This window comes from Aquarana catesbeiana, linkage group LG09 (genome assembly GCF_042186555.1).
Source record: "Aquarana catesbeiana isolate 2022-GZ linkage group LG09, ASM4218655v1, whole genome shotgun sequence".
Classification (NCBI taxonomy): domain Eukaryota; kingdom Metazoa; phylum Chordata; class Amphibia; order Anura; family Ranidae; genus Aquarana; species Aquarana catesbeiana.
Genome location: NC_133332.1, coordinates 24,280,076 through 24,295,997, shown reverse-complemented (window position 1 = coordinate 24,295,997; position 15,922 = coordinate 24,280,076). Strand labels below are relative to the sequence as shown.

The 15,922-nt window shown below is 55.3% G+C and overlaps 37 non-coding genes across 37 annotated transcripts; all 37 read left to right on the top strand.

The window, feature by feature from the left end:
- Positions 1 to 253: 253 nt before the first annotated feature.
- Positions 254 to 325, top strand: TRNAE-CUC (transfer RNA glutamic acid (anticodon CUC)). The gene has a single exon. It is a non-coding gene; the product is annotated as a tRNA-Glu (tRNA).
- Positions 326 to 670: 345 nt separating this feature from the next.
- TRNAE-CUC (transfer RNA glutamic acid (anticodon CUC)) lies at positions 671 to 742 on the top strand. The gene has a single exon. It is a non-coding gene; the product is annotated as a tRNA-Glu (tRNA).
- A 345-nt stretch (positions 743 to 1,087) lies between these two features.
- TRNAE-CUC (transfer RNA glutamic acid (anticodon CUC)) lies at positions 1,088 to 1,159 on the top strand. The gene has a single exon. It is a non-coding gene; the product is annotated as a tRNA-Glu (tRNA).
- A 345-nt stretch (positions 1,160 to 1,504) lies between these two features.
- Positions 1,505 to 1,576, top strand: TRNAE-CUC (transfer RNA glutamic acid (anticodon CUC)). The gene has a single exon. It is a non-coding gene; the product is annotated as a tRNA-Glu (tRNA).
- Positions 1,577 to 2,244: 668 nt separating this feature from the next.
- On the top strand, positions 2,245 to 2,316 carry TRNAE-CUC (transfer RNA glutamic acid (anticodon CUC)). Its single transcript has one exon. It is a non-coding gene; the product is annotated as a tRNA-Glu (tRNA).
- A 345-nt stretch (positions 2,317 to 2,661) lies between these two features.
- Positions 2,662 to 2,733, top strand: TRNAE-CUC (transfer RNA glutamic acid (anticodon CUC)). Its single transcript has one exon. It is a non-coding gene; the product is annotated as a tRNA-Glu (tRNA).
- A 345-nt stretch (positions 2,734 to 3,078) lies between these two features.
- Positions 3,079 to 3,150, top strand: TRNAE-CUC (transfer RNA glutamic acid (anticodon CUC)). The gene has a single exon. It is a non-coding gene; the product is annotated as a tRNA-Glu (tRNA).
- A 345-nt stretch (positions 3,151 to 3,495) lies between these two features.
- TRNAE-CUC (transfer RNA glutamic acid (anticodon CUC)) lies at positions 3,496 to 3,567 on the top strand. Its single transcript has one exon. It is a non-coding gene; the product is annotated as a tRNA-Glu (tRNA).
- A 345-nt stretch (positions 3,568 to 3,912) lies between these two features.
- On the top strand, positions 3,913 to 3,984 carry TRNAE-CUC (transfer RNA glutamic acid (anticodon CUC)). The gene has a single exon. It is a non-coding gene; the product is annotated as a tRNA-Glu (tRNA).
- A 345-nt stretch (positions 3,985 to 4,329) lies between these two features.
- Positions 4,330 to 4,401, top strand: TRNAE-CUC (transfer RNA glutamic acid (anticodon CUC)). The gene has a single exon. It is a non-coding gene; the product is annotated as a tRNA-Glu (tRNA).
- Positions 4,402 to 4,746: 345 nt separating this feature from the next.
- On the top strand, positions 4,747 to 4,818 carry TRNAE-CUC (transfer RNA glutamic acid (anticodon CUC)). Its single transcript has one exon. It is a non-coding gene; the product is annotated as a tRNA-Glu (tRNA).
- A 345-nt stretch (positions 4,819 to 5,163) lies between these two features.
- Positions 5,164 to 5,235, top strand: TRNAE-CUC (transfer RNA glutamic acid (anticodon CUC)). Its single transcript has one exon. It is a non-coding gene; the product is annotated as a tRNA-Glu (tRNA).
- Positions 5,236 to 5,580: 345 nt separating this feature from the next.
- On the top strand, positions 5,581 to 5,652 carry TRNAE-CUC (transfer RNA glutamic acid (anticodon CUC)). Its single transcript has one exon. It is a non-coding gene; the product is annotated as a tRNA-Glu (tRNA).
- A 345-nt stretch (positions 5,653 to 5,997) lies between these two features.
- On the top strand, positions 5,998 to 6,069 carry TRNAE-CUC (transfer RNA glutamic acid (anticodon CUC)). The gene has a single exon. It is a non-coding gene; the product is annotated as a tRNA-Glu (tRNA).
- A 345-nt stretch (positions 6,070 to 6,414) lies between these two features.
- TRNAE-CUC (transfer RNA glutamic acid (anticodon CUC)) lies at positions 6,415 to 6,486 on the top strand. Its single transcript has one exon. It is a non-coding gene; the product is annotated as a tRNA-Glu (tRNA).
- Positions 6,487 to 6,831: 345 nt separating this feature from the next.
- On the top strand, positions 6,832 to 6,903 carry TRNAE-CUC (transfer RNA glutamic acid (anticodon CUC)). Its single transcript has one exon. It is a non-coding gene; the product is annotated as a tRNA-Glu (tRNA).
- A 345-nt stretch (positions 6,904 to 7,248) lies between these two features.
- Positions 7,249 to 7,320, top strand: TRNAE-CUC (transfer RNA glutamic acid (anticodon CUC)). Its single transcript has one exon. It is a non-coding gene; the product is annotated as a tRNA-Glu (tRNA).
- A 345-nt stretch (positions 7,321 to 7,665) lies between these two features.
- TRNAE-CUC (transfer RNA glutamic acid (anticodon CUC)) lies at positions 7,666 to 7,737 on the top strand. The gene has a single exon. It is a non-coding gene; the product is annotated as a tRNA-Glu (tRNA).
- Positions 7,738 to 8,082: 345 nt separating this feature from the next.
- TRNAE-CUC (transfer RNA glutamic acid (anticodon CUC)) lies at positions 8,083 to 8,154 on the top strand. The gene has a single exon. It is a non-coding gene; the product is annotated as a tRNA-Glu (tRNA).
- Positions 8,155 to 8,499: 345 nt separating this feature from the next.
- Positions 8,500 to 8,571, top strand: TRNAE-CUC (transfer RNA glutamic acid (anticodon CUC)). Its single transcript has one exon. It is a non-coding gene; the product is annotated as a tRNA-Glu (tRNA).
- A 345-nt stretch (positions 8,572 to 8,916) lies between these two features.
- On the top strand, positions 8,917 to 8,988 carry TRNAE-CUC (transfer RNA glutamic acid (anticodon CUC)). Its single transcript has one exon. It is a non-coding gene; the product is annotated as a tRNA-Glu (tRNA).
- A 345-nt stretch (positions 8,989 to 9,333) lies between these two features.
- On the top strand, positions 9,334 to 9,405 carry TRNAE-CUC (transfer RNA glutamic acid (anticodon CUC)). Its single transcript has one exon. It is a non-coding gene; the product is annotated as a tRNA-Glu (tRNA).
- Positions 9,406 to 9,750: 345 nt separating this feature from the next.
- TRNAE-CUC (transfer RNA glutamic acid (anticodon CUC)) lies at positions 9,751 to 9,822 on the top strand. Its single transcript has one exon. It is a non-coding gene; the product is annotated as a tRNA-Glu (tRNA).
- Positions 9,823 to 10,167: 345 nt separating this feature from the next.
- Positions 10,168 to 10,239, top strand: TRNAE-CUC (transfer RNA glutamic acid (anticodon CUC)). The gene has a single exon. It is a non-coding gene; the product is annotated as a tRNA-Glu (tRNA).
- Positions 10,240 to 10,584: 345 nt separating this feature from the next.
- Positions 10,585 to 10,656, top strand: TRNAE-CUC (transfer RNA glutamic acid (anticodon CUC)). Its single transcript has one exon. It is a non-coding gene; the product is annotated as a tRNA-Glu (tRNA).
- Positions 10,657 to 11,001: 345 nt separating this feature from the next.
- Positions 11,002 to 11,073, top strand: TRNAE-CUC (transfer RNA glutamic acid (anticodon CUC)). The gene has a single exon. It is a non-coding gene; the product is annotated as a tRNA-Glu (tRNA).
- A 345-nt stretch (positions 11,074 to 11,418) lies between these two features.
- TRNAE-CUC (transfer RNA glutamic acid (anticodon CUC)) lies at positions 11,419 to 11,490 on the top strand. Its single transcript has one exon. It is a non-coding gene; the product is annotated as a tRNA-Glu (tRNA).
- A 345-nt stretch (positions 11,491 to 11,835) lies between these two features.
- TRNAE-CUC (transfer RNA glutamic acid (anticodon CUC)) lies at positions 11,836 to 11,907 on the top strand. The gene has a single exon. It is a non-coding gene; the product is annotated as a tRNA-Glu (tRNA).
- A 345-nt stretch (positions 11,908 to 12,252) lies between these two features.
- TRNAE-CUC (transfer RNA glutamic acid (anticodon CUC)) lies at positions 12,253 to 12,324 on the top strand. The gene has a single exon. It is a non-coding gene; the product is annotated as a tRNA-Glu (tRNA).
- A 345-nt stretch (positions 12,325 to 12,669) lies between these two features.
- TRNAE-CUC (transfer RNA glutamic acid (anticodon CUC)) lies at positions 12,670 to 12,741 on the top strand. The gene has a single exon. It is a non-coding gene; the product is annotated as a tRNA-Glu (tRNA).
- Positions 12,742 to 13,086: 345 nt separating this feature from the next.
- Positions 13,087 to 13,158, top strand: TRNAE-CUC (transfer RNA glutamic acid (anticodon CUC)). Its single transcript has one exon. It is a non-coding gene; the product is annotated as a tRNA-Glu (tRNA).
- Positions 13,159 to 13,503: 345 nt separating this feature from the next.
- Positions 13,504 to 13,575, top strand: TRNAE-CUC (transfer RNA glutamic acid (anticodon CUC)). The gene has a single exon. It is a non-coding gene; the product is annotated as a tRNA-Glu (tRNA).
- A 345-nt stretch (positions 13,576 to 13,920) lies between these two features.
- On the top strand, positions 13,921 to 13,992 carry TRNAE-CUC (transfer RNA glutamic acid (anticodon CUC)). The gene has a single exon. It is a non-coding gene; the product is annotated as a tRNA-Glu (tRNA).
- Positions 13,993 to 14,337: 345 nt separating this feature from the next.
- TRNAE-CUC (transfer RNA glutamic acid (anticodon CUC)) lies at positions 14,338 to 14,409 on the top strand. The gene has a single exon. It is a non-coding gene; the product is annotated as a tRNA-Glu (tRNA).
- A 345-nt stretch (positions 14,410 to 14,754) lies between these two features.
- Positions 14,755 to 14,826, top strand: TRNAE-CUC (transfer RNA glutamic acid (anticodon CUC)). Its single transcript has one exon. It is a non-coding gene; the product is annotated as a tRNA-Glu (tRNA).
- A 345-nt stretch (positions 14,827 to 15,171) lies between these two features.
- On the top strand, positions 15,172 to 15,243 carry TRNAE-CUC (transfer RNA glutamic acid (anticodon CUC)). Its single transcript has one exon. It is a non-coding gene; the product is annotated as a tRNA-Glu (tRNA).
- A 345-nt stretch (positions 15,244 to 15,588) lies between these two features.
- TRNAE-CUC (transfer RNA glutamic acid (anticodon CUC)) lies at positions 15,589 to 15,660 on the top strand. Its single transcript has one exon. It is a non-coding gene; the product is annotated as a tRNA-Glu (tRNA).
- The last annotated feature ends 262 nt before the right edge of the window (positions 15,661 to 15,922 follow it).

The following is a 15,922-nucleotide window of genomic DNA, read 5'->3' as shown; positions in this document are numbered from 1 at the left end:
TTGTCAGTTCCACTGAGCGTTGTCAAGCTTTTCGCGCTTTTACACCCACATGGCCAACTCGGCCAGCTGTTAAGAGACTAGGACAACCCACTGCTAACCAACTGTAGCTAGAAGAGCCTCCTTCACCCCATTTTGGAGACCTTGGTTCTGAGTGAAGAAAGCCGTATTTGCCCACTCCAAAGCGCCTCAACGCCATCTTCGGTATGTGCCCTTGACTTCCTCGCGCTTGCCTGGGAAGCACGGGGCACACCTCTCCCTGGTGGTCTAGTGGCTAGGATTCGGCGCTCTCACCGCCGCGGCCCGGGTTCGGTTCCCGGTCAGGGAAATTCTTCTTTGCCCTGGTAGTAGCTGGGCACTATCATCTGCGTTTCTGCTTCGTAGAGCCAAGAAAATGCTCCGCCATCCATCGGCCTGGTTTTGTCAGTTCCACTGAGCGTTGTCAAGCTTTTCGCGCTTTTACACCCACATGGCCAACTCGGCCAGCTGTTAAGAGACTAGGACAACCCACTGCTAACCAACTGTAGCTAGAAGAGCCTCCTTCACCCCATTTTGGAGACCTTGGTTCTGAGTGAAGAAAGCCGTATTTGCCCACTCCAAAGCGCCTCAACGCCATCTTCGGTATGTGCCCTTGACTTCCTCGCGCTTGCCTGGGAAGCACGGGGCACACCTCTCCCTGGTGGTCTAGTGGCTAGGATTCGGCGCTCTCACCGCCGCGGCCCGGGTTCGATTCCCGGTCAGGGAAATTCTTCTTTGCCCTGGTAGTAGCTGGGCACTATCATCTGCGTTTCTGCTTCGTAGAGCCAAGAAAATGCTCCGCCATCCATCGGCCTGGTTTTGTCAGTTCCACTGAGCGTTGTCAAGCTTTTCGCGCTTTTACACCCACATGGCCAACTCGGCCAGCTGTTAAGAGACTAGGACAACCCACTGCTAACCAACTGTAGCTAGAAGAGCCTCCTTCACCCCATTTTGGAGACCTTGGTTCTGAGTGAAGAAAGCCGTATTTGCCCACTCCAAAGCGCCTCAACGCCATCTTCGGTATGTGCCCTTGACTTCCTCGCGCTTGCCTGGGAAGCACGGGGCACACCTCTCCCTGGTGGTCTAGTGGCTAGGATTCGGCGCTCTCACCGCCGCGGCCCGGGTTCGATTCCCGGTCAGGGAAATTCTTCTTTGCCCTGGTAGTAGCTGGGCACTATCATCTGCGTTTCTGCTTCGTAGAGCCAAGAAAATGCTCCGCCATCCATCGGCCTGGTTTTGTCAGTTCCACTGAGCGTTGTCAAGCTTTTCGCGCTTTTACACCCACATGGCCAACTCGGCCAGCTGTTAAGAGACTAGGACAACCCACTGCTAACCAACTGTAGCTAGAAGAGCCTCCTTCACCCCATTTTGGAGACCTTGGTTCTGAGTGAAGAAAGCCGTATTTGCCCACTCCAAAGCGCCTCAACGCCATCTTCGGTATGTGCCCTTGACTTCCTCACGCTTGCCTGGGAAGCACGGGGCACACCTCTCCCTGGTGGTCTAGTGGCTAGGATTCGGCGCTCTCACCGCCGCGGCCCGGGTTCGATTCCCGGTCAGGGAAATTCTTCTTTGCCCTGGTAGTAGCTGGGCACTATCATCTGCGTTTCTGCTTCGTAGAGCCAAGAAAATGCTCCGCCATCCATCGGCCTGGTTTTGTCAGTTCCACTGAGCGTTGTCAAGCTTTTCGCGCTTTTACACCCACATGGCCAACTCGGCCAGCTGTTAAGAGACTAGGACAACCCACTGCTAACCAACTGTAGCTAGAAGAGCCTCCTTCACCCCATTTTGGAGACCTTGGTTCTGAGTGAAGAAAGCCGTATTTGCCCACTCCAAAGCGCCTCAACTCTCACCGCCGCGGCCCGGGTTCGGTTCCCGGTCAGGGAAATTCTTCTTTGCCCTGGTAGTAGCTGGGCACTATCATCTGCGTTTCTGCTTCGTAGAGCCAAGAAAATGCTCCGCCATCCATCGGCCTGGTTTTGTCAGTTCCACTGAGCGTTGTCAAGCTTTTCGCGCTTTTACACCCACATGGCCAACTCGGCCAGCTGTTAAGAGACTAGGACAACCCACTGCTAACCAACTGTAGCTAGAAGAGCCTCCTTCACCCCATTTTGGAGACCTTGGTTCTGAGTGAAGAAAGCCGTATTTGCCCACTCCAAAGCGCCTCAACGCCATCTTCGGTATGTGCCCTTGACTTCCTCGCGCTTGCCTGGGAAGCACGGGGCACACCTCTCCCTGGTGGTCTAGTGGCTAGGATTCGGCGCTCTCACCGCCGCGGCCCGGGTTCGGTTCCCGGTCAGGGAAATTCTTCTTTGCCCTGGTAGTAGCTGGGCACTATCATCTGCGTTTCTGCTTCGTAGAGCCAAGAAAATGCTCCGCCATCCATCGGCCTGGTTTTGTCAGTTCCACTGAGCGTTGTCAAGCTTTTCGCGCTTTTACACCCACATGGCCAACTCGGCCAGCTGTTAAGAGACTAGGACAACCCACTGCTAACCAACTGTAGCTAGAAGAGCCTCCTTCACCCCATTTTGGAGACCTTGGTTCTGAGTGAAGAAAGCCGTATTTGCCCACTCCAAAGCGCCTCAACGCCATCTTCGGTATGTGCCCTTGACTTCCTCGCGCTTGCCTGGGAAGCACGGGGCACACCTCTCCCTGGTGGTCTAGTGGCTAGGATTCGGCGCTCTCACCGCCGCGGCCCGGGTTCGATTCCCGGTCAGGGAAATTCTTCTTTGCCCTGGTAGTAGCTGGGCACTATCATCTGCGTTTCTGCTTCGTAGAGCCAAGAAAATGCTCCGCCATCCATCGGCCTGGTTTTGTCAGTTCCACTGAGCGTTGTCAAGCTTTTCGCGCTTTTACACCCACATGGCCAACTCGGCCAGCTGTTAAGAGACTAGGACAACCCACTGCTAACCAACTGTAGCTAGAAGAGCCTCCTTCACCCCATTTTGGAGACCTTGGTTCTGAGTGAAGAAAGCCGTATTTGCCCACTCCAAAGCGCCTCAACGCCATCTTCGGTATGTGCCCTTGACTTCCTCGCGCTTGCCTGGGAAGCACGGGGCACACCTCTCCCTGGTGGTCTAGTGGCTAGGATTCGGCGCTCTCACCGCCGCGGCCCGGGTTCGGTTCCCGGTCAGGGAAATTCTTCTTTGCCCTGGTAGTAGCTGGGCACTATCATCTGCGTTTCTGCTTCGTAGAGCCAAGAAAATGCTCCGCCATCCATCGGCCTGGTTTTGTCAGTTCCACTGAGCGTTGTCAAGCTTTTCGCGCTTTTACACCCACATGGCCAACTCGGCCAGCTGTTAAGAGACTAGGACAACCCACTGCTAACCAACTGTAGCTAGAAGAGCCTCCTTCACCCCATTTTGGAGACCTTGGTTCTGAGTGAAGAAAGCCGTATTTGCCCACTCCAAAGCGCCTCAACGCCATCTTCGGTATGTGCCCTTGACTTCCTCGCGCTTGCCTGGGAAGCACGGGGCACACCTCTCCCTGGTGGTCTAGTGGCTAGGATTCGGCGCTCTCACCGCCGCGGCCCGGGTTCGATTCCCGGTCAGGGAAATTCTTCTTTGCCCTGGTAGTAGCTGGGCACTATCATCTGCGTTTCTGCTTCGTAGAGCCAAGAAAATGCTCCGCCATCCATCGGCCTGGTTTTGTCAGTTCCACTGAGCGTTGTCAAGCTTTTCGCGCTTTTACACCCACATGGCCAACTCGGCCAGCTGTTAAGAGACTAGGACAACCCACTGCTAACCAACTGTAGCTAGAAGAGCCTCCTTCACCCCATTTTGGAGACCTTGGTTCTGAGTGAAGAAAGCCGTATTTGCCCACTCCAAAGCGCCTCAACGCCATCTTCGGTATGTGCCCTTGACTTCCTCGCGCTTGCCTGGGAAGCACGGGGCACACCTCTCCCTGGTGGTCTAGTGGCTAGGATTCGGCGCTCTCACCGCCGCGGCCCGGGTTCGATTCCCGGTCAGGGAAATTCTTCTTTGCCCTGGTAGTAGCTGGGCACTATCATCTGCGTTTCTGCTTCGTAGAGCCAAGAAAATGCTCCGCCATCCATCGGCCTGGTTTTGTCAGTTCCACTGAGCGTTGTCAAGCTTTTCGCGCTTTTACACCCACATGGCCAACTCGGCCAGCTGTTAAGAGACTAGGACAACCCACTGCTAACCAACTGTAGCTAGAAGAGCCTCCTTCACCCCATTTTGGAGACCTTGGTTCTGAGTGAAGAAAGCCGTATTTGCCCACTCCAAAGCGCCTCAACGCCATCTTCGGTATGTGCCCTTGACTTCCTCGCGCTTGCCTGGGAAGCACGGGGCACACCTCTCCCTGGTGGTCTAGTGGCTAGGATTCGGCGCTCTCACCGCCGCGGCCCGGGTTCGATTCCCGGTCAGGGAAATTCTTCTTTGCCCTGGTAGTAGCTGGGCACTATCATCTGCGTTTCTGCTTCGTAGAGCCAAGAAAATGCTCCGCCATCCATCGGCCTGGTTTTGTCAGTTCCACTGAGCGTTGTCAAGCTTTTCGCGCTTTTACACCCACATGGCCAACTCGGCCAGCTGTTAAGAGACTAGGACAACCCACTGCTAACCAACTGTAGCTAGAAGAGCCTCCTTCACCCCATTTTGGAGACCTTGGTTCTGAGTGAAGAAAGCCGTATTTGCCCACTCCAAAGCGCCTCAACGCCATCTTCGGTATGTGCCCTTGACTTCCTCGCGCTTGCCTGGGAAGCACGGGGCACACCTCTCCCTGGTGGTCTAGTGGCTAGGATTCGGCGCTCTCACCGCCGCGGCCCGGGTTCGATTCCCGGTCAGGGAAATTCTTCTTTGCCCTGGTAGTAGCTGGGCACTATCATCTGCGTTTCTGCTTCGTAGAGCCAAGAAAATGCTCCGCCATCCATCGGCCTGGTTTTGTCAGTTCCACTGAGCGTTGTCAAGCTTTTCGCGCTTTTACACCCACATGGCCAACTCGGCCAGCTGTTAAGAGACTAGGACAACCCACTGCTAACCAACTGTAGCTAGAAGAGCCTCCTTCACCCCATTTTGGAGACCTTGGTTCTGAGTGAAGAAAGCCGTATTTGCCCACTCCAAAGCGCCTCAACGCCATCTTCGGTATGTGCCCTTGACTTCCTCGCGCTTGCCTGGGAAGCACGGGGCACACCTCTCCCTGGTGGTCTAGTGGCTAGGATTCGGCGCTCTCACCGCCGCGGCCCGGGTTCGATTCCCGGTCAGGGAAATTCTTCTTTGCCCTGGTAGTAGCTGGGCACTATCATCTGCGTTTCTGCTTCGTAGAGCCAAGAAAATGCTCCGCCATCCATCGGCCTGGTTTTGTCAGTTCCACTGAGCGTTGTCAAGCTTTTCGCGCTTTTACACCCACATGGCCAACTCGGCCAGCTGTTAAGAGACTAGGACAACCCACTGCTAACCAACTGTAGCTAGAAGAGCCTCCTTCACCCCATTTTGGAGACCTTGGTTCTGAGTGAAGAAAGCCGTATTTGCCCACTCCAAAGCGCCTCAACGCCATCTTCGGTATGTGCCCTTGACTTCCTCGCGCTTGCCTGGGAAGCACGGGGCACACCTCTCCCTGGTGGTCTAGTGGCTAGGATTCGGCGCTCTCACCGCCGCGGCCCGGGTTCGATTCCCGGTCAGGGAAATTCTTCTTTGCCCTGGTAGTAGCTGGGCACTATCATCTGCGTTTCTGCTTCGTAGAGCCAAGAAAATGCTCCGCCATCCATCGGCCTGGTTTTGTCAGTTCCACTGAGCGTTGTCAAGCTTTTCGCGCTTTTACACCCACATGGCCAACTCGGCCAGCTGTTAAGAGACTAGGACAACCCACTGCTAACCAACTGTAGCTAGAAGAGCCTCCTTCACCCCATTTTGGAGACCTTGGTTCTGAGTGAAGAAAGCCGTATTTGCCCACTCCAAAGCGCCTCAACGCCATCTTCGGTATGTGCCCTTGACTTCCTCGCGCTTGCCTGGGAAGCACGGGGCACACCTCTCCCTGGTGGTCTAGTGGCTAGGATTCGGCGCTCTCACCGCCGCGGCCCGGGTTCGATTCCCGGTCAGGGAAATTCTTCTTTGCCCTGGTAGTAGCTGGGCACTATCATCTGCGTTTCTGCTTCGTAGAGCCAAGAAAATGCTCCGCCATCCATCGGCCTGGTTTTGTCAGTTCCACTGAGCGTTGTCAAGCTTTTCGCGCTTTTACACCCACATGGCCAACTCGGCCAGCTGTTAAGAGACTAGGACAACCCACTGCTAACCAACTGTAGCTAGAAGAGCCTCCTTCACCTCATTTTGGAGACCTTGGTTCTGAGTGAAGAAAGCCGTATTTGCCCACTCCAAAGCGCCTCAACGCCATCTTCGGTATGTGCCCTTGACTTCCTCGCGCTTGCCTGGGAAGCACGGGGCACACCTCTCCCTGGTGGTCTAGTGGCTAGGATTCGGCGCTCTCACCGCCGCGGCCCGGGTTCGATTCCCGGTCAGGGAAATTCTTCTTTGCCCTGGTAGTAGCTGGGCACTATCATCTGCGTTTCTGCTTCGTAGAGCCAAGAAAATGCTCCGCCATCCATCGGCCTGGTTTTGTCAGTTCCACTGAGCGTTGTCAAGCTTTTCGCGCTTTTACACCCACATGGCCAACTCGGCCAGCTGTTAAGAGACTAGGACAACCCACTGCTAACCAACTGTAGCTAGAAGAGCCTCCTTCACCCCATTTTGGAGACCTTGGTTCTGAGTGAAGAAAGCCGTATTTGCCCACTCCAAAGCGCCTCAACGCCATCTTCGGTATGTGCCCTTGACTTCCTCGCGCTTGCCTGGGAAGCACGGGGCACACCTCTCCCTGGTGGTCTAGTGGCTAGGATTCGGCGCTCTCACCGCCGCGGCCCGGGTTCGATTCCCGGTCAGGGAAATTCTTCTTTGCCCTGGTAGTAGCTGGGCACTATCATCTGCGTTTCTGCTTCGTAGAGCCAAGAAAATGCTCCGCCATCCATCGGCCTGGTTTTGTCAGTTCCACTGAGCGTTGTCAAGCTTTTCGCGCTTTTACACCCACATGGCCAACTCGGCCAGCTGTTAAGAGACTAGGACAACCCACTGCTAACCAACTGTAGCTAGAAGAGCCTCCTTCACCCCATTTTGGAGACCTTGGTTCTGAGTGAAGAAAGCCGTATTTGCCCACTCCAAAGCGCCTCAACGCCATCTTCGGTATGTGCCCTTGACTTCCTCGCGCTTGCCTGGGAAGCACGGGGCACACCTCTCCCTGGTGGTCTAGTGGCTAGGATTCGGCGCTCTCACCGCCGCGGCCCGGGTTCGATTCCCGGTCAGGGAAATTCTTCTTTGCCCTGGTAGTAGCTGGGCACTATCATCTGCGTTTCTGCTTCGTAGAGCCAAGAAAATGCTCCGCCATCCATCGGCCTGGTTTTGTCAGTTCCACTGAGCGTTGTCAAGCTTTTCGCGCTTTTACACCCACATGGCCAACTCGGCCAGCTGTTAAGAGACTAGGACAACCCACTGCTAACCAACTGTAGCTAGAAGAGCCTCCTTCACCCCATTTTGGAGACCTTGGTTCTGAGTGAAGAAAGCCGTATTTGCCCACTCCAAAGCGCCTCAACGCCATCTTCGGTATGTGCCCTTGACTTCCTCGCGCTTGCCTGGGAAGCACGGGGCACACCTCTCCCTGGTGGTCTAGTGGCTAGGATTCGGCGCTCTCACCGCCGCGGCCCGGGTTCGATTCCCGGTCAGGGAAATTCTTCTTTGCCCTGGTAGTAGCTGGGCACTATCATCTGCGTTTCTGCTTCGTAGAGCCAAGAAAATGCTCCGCCATCCATCGGCCTGGTTTTGTCAGTTCCACTGAGCGTTGTCAAGCTTTTCGCGCTTTTACACCCACATGGCCAACTCGGCCAGCTGTTAAGAGACTAGGACAACCCACTGCTAACCAACTGTAGCTAGAAGAGCCTCCTTCACCCCATTTTGGAGACCTTGGTTCTGAGTGAAGAAAGCCGTATTTGCCCACTCCAAAGCGCCTCAACGCCATCTTCGGTATGTGCCCTTGACTTCCTCGCGCTTGCCTGGGAAGCACGGGGCACACCTCTCCCTGGTGGTCTAGTGGCTAGGATTCGGCGCTCTCACCGCCGCGGCCCGGGTTCGATTCCCGGTCAGGGAAATTCTTCTTTGCCCTGGTAGTAGCTGGGCACCATCATCTGCGTTTCTGCTTCGTAGAGCCAAGAAAATGCTCCGCCATCCATCGGCCTGGTTTTGTCAGTTCCACTGAGCGTTGTCAAGCTTTTCGCGCTTTTACACCCACATGGCCAACTCGGCCAGCTGTTAAGAGACTAGGACAACCCACTGCTAACCAACTGTAGCTAGAAGAGCCTCCTTCACCCCATTTTGGAGACCTTGGTTCTGAGTGAAGAAAGCCGTATTTGCCCACTCCAAAGCGCCTCAACGCCATCTTCGGTATGTGCCCTTGACTTCCTCGCGCTTGCCTGGGAAGCACGGGGCACACCTCTCCCTGGTGGTCTAGTGGCTAGGATTCGGCGCTCTCACCGCCGCGGCCCGGGTTCGATTCCCGGTCAGGGAAATTCTTCTTTGCCCTGGTAGTAGCTGGGCACTATCATCTGCGTTTCTGCTTCGTAGAGCCAAGAAAATGCTCCGCCATCCATCGGCCTGGTTTTGTCAGTTCCACTGAGCGTTGTCAAGCTTTTCGCGCTTTTACACCCACATGGCCAACTCGGCCAGCTGTTAAGAGACTAGGACAACCCACTGCTAACCAACTGTAGCTAGAAGAGCCTCCTTCACCCCATTTTGGAGACCTTGGTTCTGAGTGAAGAAAGCCGTATTTGCCCACTCCAAAGCGCCTCAACGCCATCTTCGGTATGTGCCCTTGACTTCCTCGCGCTTGCCTGGGAAGCACGGGGCACACCTCTCCCTGGTGGTCTAGTGGCTAGGATTCGGCGCTCTCACCGCCGCGGCCCGGGTTCGATTCCCGGTCAGGGAAATTCTTCTTTGCCCTGGTAGTAGCTGGGCACTATCATCTGCGTTTCTGCTTCGTAGAGCCAAGAAAATGCTCCGCCATCCATCGGCCTGGTTTTGTCAGTTCCACTGAGCGTTGTCAAGCTTTTCGCGCTTTTACACCCACATGGCCAACTCGGCCAGCTGTTAAGAGACTAGGACAACCCACTGCTAACCAACTGTAGCTAGAAGAGCCTCCTTCACCCCATTTTGGAGACCTTGGTTCTGAGTGAAGAAAGCCGTATTTGCCCACTCCAAAGCGCCTCAACGCCATCTTCGGTATGTGCCCTTGACTTCCTCGCGCTTGCCTGGGAAGCACGGGGCACACCTCTCCCTGGTGGTCTAGTGGCTAGGATTCGGCGCTCTCACCGCCGCGGCCCGGGTTCGATTCCCGGTCAGGGAAATTCTTCTTTGCCCTGGTAGTAGCTGGGCACTATCATCTGCGTTTCTGCTTCGTAGAGCCAAGAAAATGCTCCGCCATCCATCGGCCTGGTTTTGTCAGTTCCACTGAGCGTTGTCAAGCTTTTCGCGCTTTTACACCCACATGGCCAACTCGGCCAGCTGTTAAGAGACTAGGACAACCCACTGCTAACCAACTGTAGCTAGAAGAGCCTCCTTCACCCCATTTTGGAGACCTTGGTTCTGAGTGAAGAAAGCCGTATTTGCCCACTCCAAAGCGCCTCAACGCCATCTTCGGTATGTGCCCTTGACTTCCTCGCGCTTGCCTGGGAAGCACGGGGCACACCTCTCCCTGGTGGTCTAGTGGCTAGGATTCGGCGCTCTCACCGCCGCGGCCCGGGTTCGATTCCCGGTCAGGGAAATTCTTCTTTGCCCTGGTAGTAGCTGGGCACTATCATCTGCGTTTCTGCTTCGTAGAGCCAAGAAAATGCTCCGCCATCCATCGGCCTGGTTTTGTCAGTTCCACTGAGCGTTGTCAAGCTTTTCGCGCTTTTACACCCACATGGCCAACTCGGCCAGCTGTTAAGAGACTAGGACAACCCACTGCTAACCAACTGTAGCTAGAAGAGCCTCCTTCACCCCATTTTGGAGACCTTGGTTCTGAGTGAAGAAAGCCGTATTTGCCCACTCCAAAGCGCCTCAACGCCATCTTCGGTATGTGCCCTTGACTTCCTCGCGCTTGCCTGGGAAGCACGGGGCACACCTCTCCCTGGTGGTCTAGTGGCTAGGATTCGGCGCTCTCACCGCCGCGGCCCGGGTTCGATTCCCGGTCAGGGAAATTCTTCTTTGCCCTGGTAGTAGCTGGGCACTATCATCTGCGTTTCTGCTTCGTAGAGCCAAGAAAATGCTCCGCCATCCATCGGCCTGGTTTTGTCAGTTCCACTGAGCGTTGTCAAGCTTTTCGCGCTTTTACACCCACATGGCCAACTCGGCCAGCTGTTAAGAGACTAGGACAACCCACTGCTAACCAACTGTAGCTAGAAGAGCCTCCTTCACCCCATTTTGGAGACCTTGGTTCTGAGTGAAGAAAGCCGTATTTGCCCACTCCAAAGCGCCTCAACGCCATCTTCGGTATGTGCCCTTGACTTCCTCGCGCTTGCCTGGGAAGCACGGGGCACACCTCTCCCTGGTGGTCTAGTGGCTAGGATTCGGCGCTCTCACCGCCGCGGCCCGGGTTCGATTCCCGGTCAGGGAAATTCTTCTTTGCCCTGGTAGTAGCTGGGCACTATCATCTGCGTTTCTGCTTCGTAGAGCCAAGAAAATGCTCCGCCATCCATCGGCCTGGTTTTGTCAGTTCCACTGAGCGTTGTCAAGCTTTTCGCGCTTTTACACCCACATGGCCAACTCGGCCAGCTGTTAAGAGACTAGGACAACCCACTGCTAACCAACTGTAGCTAGAAGAGCCTCCTTCACCCCATTTTGGAGACCTTGGTTCTGAGTGAAGAAAGCCGTATTTGCCCACTCCAAAGCGCCTCAACGCCATCTTCGGTATGTGCCCTTGACTTCCTCGCGCTTGCCTGGGAAGCACGGGGCACACCTCTCCCTGGTGGTCTAGTGGCTAGGATTCGGCGCTCTCACCGCCGCGGCCCGGGTTCGATTCCCGGTCAGGGAAATTCTTCTTTGCCCTGGTAGTAGCTGGGCACTATCATCTGCGTTTCTGCTTCGTAGAGCCAAGAAAATGCTCCGCCATCCATCGGCCTGGTTTTGTCAGTTCCACTGAGCGTTGTCAAGCTTTTCGCGCTTTTACACCCACATGGCCAACTCGGCCAGCTGTTAAGAGACTAGGACAACCCACTGCTAACCAACTGTAGCTAGAAGAGCCTCCTTCACCCCATTTTGGAGACCTTGGTTCTGAGTGAAGAAAGCCGTATTTGCCCACTCCAAAGCGCCTCAACGCCATCTTCGGTATGTGCCCTTGACTTCCTCGCGCTTGCCTGGGAAGCACGGGGCACACCTCTCCCTGGTGGTCTAGTGGCTAGGATTCGGCGCTCTCACCGCCGCGGCCCGGGTTCGATTCCCGGTCAGGGAAATTCTTCTTTGCCCTGGTAGTAGCTGGGCACTATCATCTGCGTTTCTGCTTCGTAGAGCCAAGAAAATGCTCCGCCATCCATCGGCCTGGTTTTGTCAGTTCCACTGAGCGTTGTCAAGCTTTTCGCGCTTTTACACCCACATGGCCAACTCGGCCAGCTGTTAAGAGACTAGGACAACCCACTGCTAACCAACTGTAGCTAGAAGAGCCTCCTTCACCCCATTTTGGAGACCTTGGTTCTGAGTGAAGAAAGCCGTATTTGCCCACTCCAAAGCGCCTCAACGCCATCTTCGGTATGTGCCCTTGACTTCCTCGCGCTTGCCTGGGAAGCACGGGGCACACCTCTCCCTGGTGGTCTAGTGGCTAGGATTCGGCGCTCTCACCGCCGCGGCCCGGGTTCGATTCCCGGTCAGGGAAATTCTTCTTTGCCCTGGTAGTAGCTGGGCACTATCATCTGCGTTTCTGCTTCGTAGAGCCAAGAAAATGCTCCGCCATCCATCGGCCTGGTTTTGTCAGTTCCACTGAGCGTTGTCAAGCTTTTCGCGCTTTTACACCCACATGGCCAACTCGGCCAGCTGTTAAGAGACTAGGACAACCCACTGCTAACCAACTGTAGCTAGAAGAGCCTCCTTCACCCCATTTTGGAGACCTTGGTTCTGAGTGAAGAAAGCCGTATTTGCCCACTCCAAAGCGCCTCAACGCCATCTTCGGTATGTGCCCTTGACTTCCTCGCGCTTGCCTGGGAAGCACGGGGCACACCTCTCCCTGGTGGTCTAGTGGCTAGGATTCGGCGCTCTCACCGCCGCGGCCCGGGTTCGATTCCCGGTCAGGGAAATTCTTCTTTGCCCTGGTAGTAGCTGGGCACTATCATCTGCGTTTCTGCTTCGTAGAGCCAAGAAAATGCTCCGCCATCCATCGGCCTGGTTTTGTCAGTTCCACTGAGCGTTGTCAAGCTTTTCGCGCTTTTACACCCACATGGCCAACTCGGCCAGCTGTTAAGAGACTAGGACAACCCACTGCTAACCAACTGTAGCTAGAAGAGCCTCCTTCACCCCATTTTGGAGACCTTGGTTCTGAGTGAAGAAAGCCGTATTTGCCCACTCCAAAGCGCCTCAACGCCATCTTCGGTATGTGCCCTTGACTTCCTCGCGCTTGCCTGGGAAGCACGGGGCACACCTCTCCCTGGTGGTCTAGTGGCTAGGATTCGGCGCTCTCACCGCCGCGGCCCGGGTTCGGTTCCCGGTCAGGGAAATTCTTCTTTGCCCTGGTAGTAGCTGGGCACTATCATCTGCGTTTCTGCTTCGTAGAGCCAAGAAAATGCTCCGCCATCCATCGGCCTGGTTTTGTCAGTTCCACTGAGCGTTGTCAAGCTTTTCGCGCTTTTACACCCACATGGCCAACTCGGCCAGCTGTTAAGAGACTAGGACAACCCACTGCTAACCAACTGTAGCTAGAAGAGCCTCCTTCACCCCATTTTGGAGACCTTGGTTCTGAGTGAAGAAAGCCGTATTTGCCCACTCCAAAGCGCCTCAACGCCATCTTCGGTATGTGCCCTTGACTTCCTCGCGCTTGCCTGGGAAGCACGGGGCACACCTCTCCCTGGTGGTCTAGTGGCTAGGATTCGGCGCTCTCACCGCCGCGGCCCGGGTTCGATTCCCGGTCAGGGAAATTCTTCTTTGCCCTGGTAGTAGCTGGGCACTATCATCTGCGTTTCTGCTTCGTAGAGCCAAGAAAATGCTCCGCCATCCATCGGCCTGGTTTTGTCAGTTCCACTGAGCGTTGTCAAGCTTTTCGCGCTTTTACACCCACATGGCCAACTCGGCCAGCTGTTAAGAGACTAGGACAACCCACTGCTAACCAACTGTAGCTAGAAGAGCCTCCTTCACCCCATTTTGGAGACCTTGGTTCTGAGTGAAGAAAGCCGTATTTGCCCACTCCAAAGCGCCTCAACGCCATCTTCGGTATGTGCCCTTGACTTCCTCGCGCTTGCCTGGGAAGCACGGGGCACACCTCTCCCTGGTGGTCTAGTGGCTAGGATTCGGCGCTCTCACCGCCGCGGCCCGGGTTCGATTCCCGGTCAGGGAAATTCTTCTTTGCCCTGGTAGTAGCTGGGCACTATCATCTGCGTTTCTGCTTCGTAGAGCCAAGAAAATGCTCCGCCATCCATCGGCCTGGTTTTGTCAGTTCCACTGAGCGTTGTCAAGCTTTTCGCGCTTTTACACCCACATGGCCAACTCGGCCAGCTGTTAAGAGACTAGGACAACCCACTGCTAACCAACTGTAGCTAGAAGAGCCTCCTTCACCCCATTTTGGAGACCTTGGTTCTGAGTGAAGAAAGCCGTATTTGCCCACTCCAAAGCGCCTCAACGCCATCTTCGGTATGTGCCCTTGACTTCCTCACGCTTGCCTGGGAAGCACGGGGCACACCTCTCCCTGGTGGTCTAGTGGCTAGGATTCGGCGCTCTCACCGCCGCGGCCCGGGTTCGATTCCCGGTCAGGGAAATTCTTCTTTGCCCTGGTAGTAGCTGGGCACTATCATCTGCGTTTCTGCTTCGTAGAGCCAAGAAAATGCTCCGCCATCCATCGGCCTGGTTTTGTCAGTTCCACTGAGCGTTGTCAAGCTTTTCGCGCTTTTACACCCACATGGCCAACTCGGCCAGCTGTTAAGAGACTAGGACAACCCACTGCTAACCAACTGTAGCTAGAAGAGCCTCCTTCACCCCATTTTGGAGACCTTGGTTCTGAGTGAAGAAAGCCGTATTTGCCCACTCCAAAGCGCCTCAACGCCATCTTCGGTATGTGCCCTTGACTTCCTCGCGCTTGCCTGGGAAGCACGGGGCACACCTCTCCCTGGTGGTCTAGTGGCTAGGATTCGGCGCTCTCACCGCCGCGGCCCGGGTTCGGTTCCCGGTCAGGGAAATTCTTCTTTGCCCTGGTAGTAGCTGGGCACTATCATCTGCGTTTCTGCTTCGTAGAGCCAAGAAAATGCTCCGCCATCCATCGGCCTGGTTTTGTCAGTTCCACTGAGCGTTGTCAAGCTTTTCGCGCTTTTACACCCACATGGCCAACTCGGCCAGCTGTTAAGAGACTAGGACAACCCACTGCTAACCAACTGTAGCTAGAAGAGCCTCCTTCACCCCATTTTGGAGACCTTGGTTCTGAGTGAAGAAAGCCGTATTTGCCCACTCCAAAGCGCCTCAACGCCATCTTCGGTATGTGCCCTTGACTTCCTCGCGCTTGCCTGGGAAGCACGGGGCACACCTCTCCCTGGTGGTCTAGTGGCTAGGATTCGGCGCTCTCACCGCCGCGGCCCGGGTTCGGTTCCCGGTCAGGGAAATTCTTCTTTGCCCTGGTAGTAGCTGGGCACTATCATCTGCGTTTCTGCTTCGTAGAGCCAAGAAAATGCTCCGCCATCCATCGGCCTGGTTTTGTCAGTTCCACTGAGCGTTGTCAAGCTTTTCGCGCTTTTACACCCACATGGCCAACTCGGCCAGCTGTTAAGAGACTAGGACAACCCACTGCTAACCAACTGTAGCTAGAAGAGCCTCCTTCACCCCATTTTGGAGACCTTGGTTCTGAGTGAAGAAAGCCGTATTTGCCCACTCCAAAGCGCCTCAACGCCATCTTCGGTATGTGCCCTTGACTTCCTCGCGCTTGCCTGGGAAGCACGGGGCACACCTCTCCCTGGTGGTCTAGTGGCTAGGATTCGGCGCTCTCACCGCCGCGGCCCGGGTTCGATTCCCGGTCAGGGAAATTCTTCTTTGCCCTGGTAGTAGCTGGGCACTATCATCTGCGTTTCTGCTTCGTAGAGCCAAGAAAATGCTCCGCCATCCATCGGCCTGGTTTTGTCAGTTCCACTGAGCGTTGTCAAGCTTTTCGCGCTTTTACACCCACATGGCCAACTCGGCCAGCTGTTAAGAGACTAGGACAACCCACTGCTAACCAACTGTAGCTAGAAGAGCCTCCTTCACCCCATTTTGGAGACCTTGGTTCTGAGTGAAGAAAGCCGTATTTGCCCACTCCAAAGCGCCTCAACGCCATCTTCGGTATGTGCCCTTGACTTCCTCACGCTTGCCTGGGAAGCACGGGGCACACCTCTCCCTGGTGGTCTAGTGGCTAGGATTCGGCGCTCTCACCGCCGCGGCCCGGGTTCGATTCCCGGTCAGGGAAATTCTTCTTTGCCCTGGTAGTAGCTGGGCACTATCATCTGCGTTTCTGCTTCGTAGAGCCAAGAAAATGCTCCGCCATCCATCGGCCTGGTTTTGTCAGTTCCACTGAGCGTTGTCAAGCTTTTCGCGCTTTTACACCCACATGGCCAACTCGGCCAGCTGTTAAGAGACTAGGACAACCCACTGCTAACCAACTGTAGCTAGAAGAGCCTCCTTCACCCCATTTTGGAGACCTTGGTTCTGAGTGAAGAAAGCCGTATTTG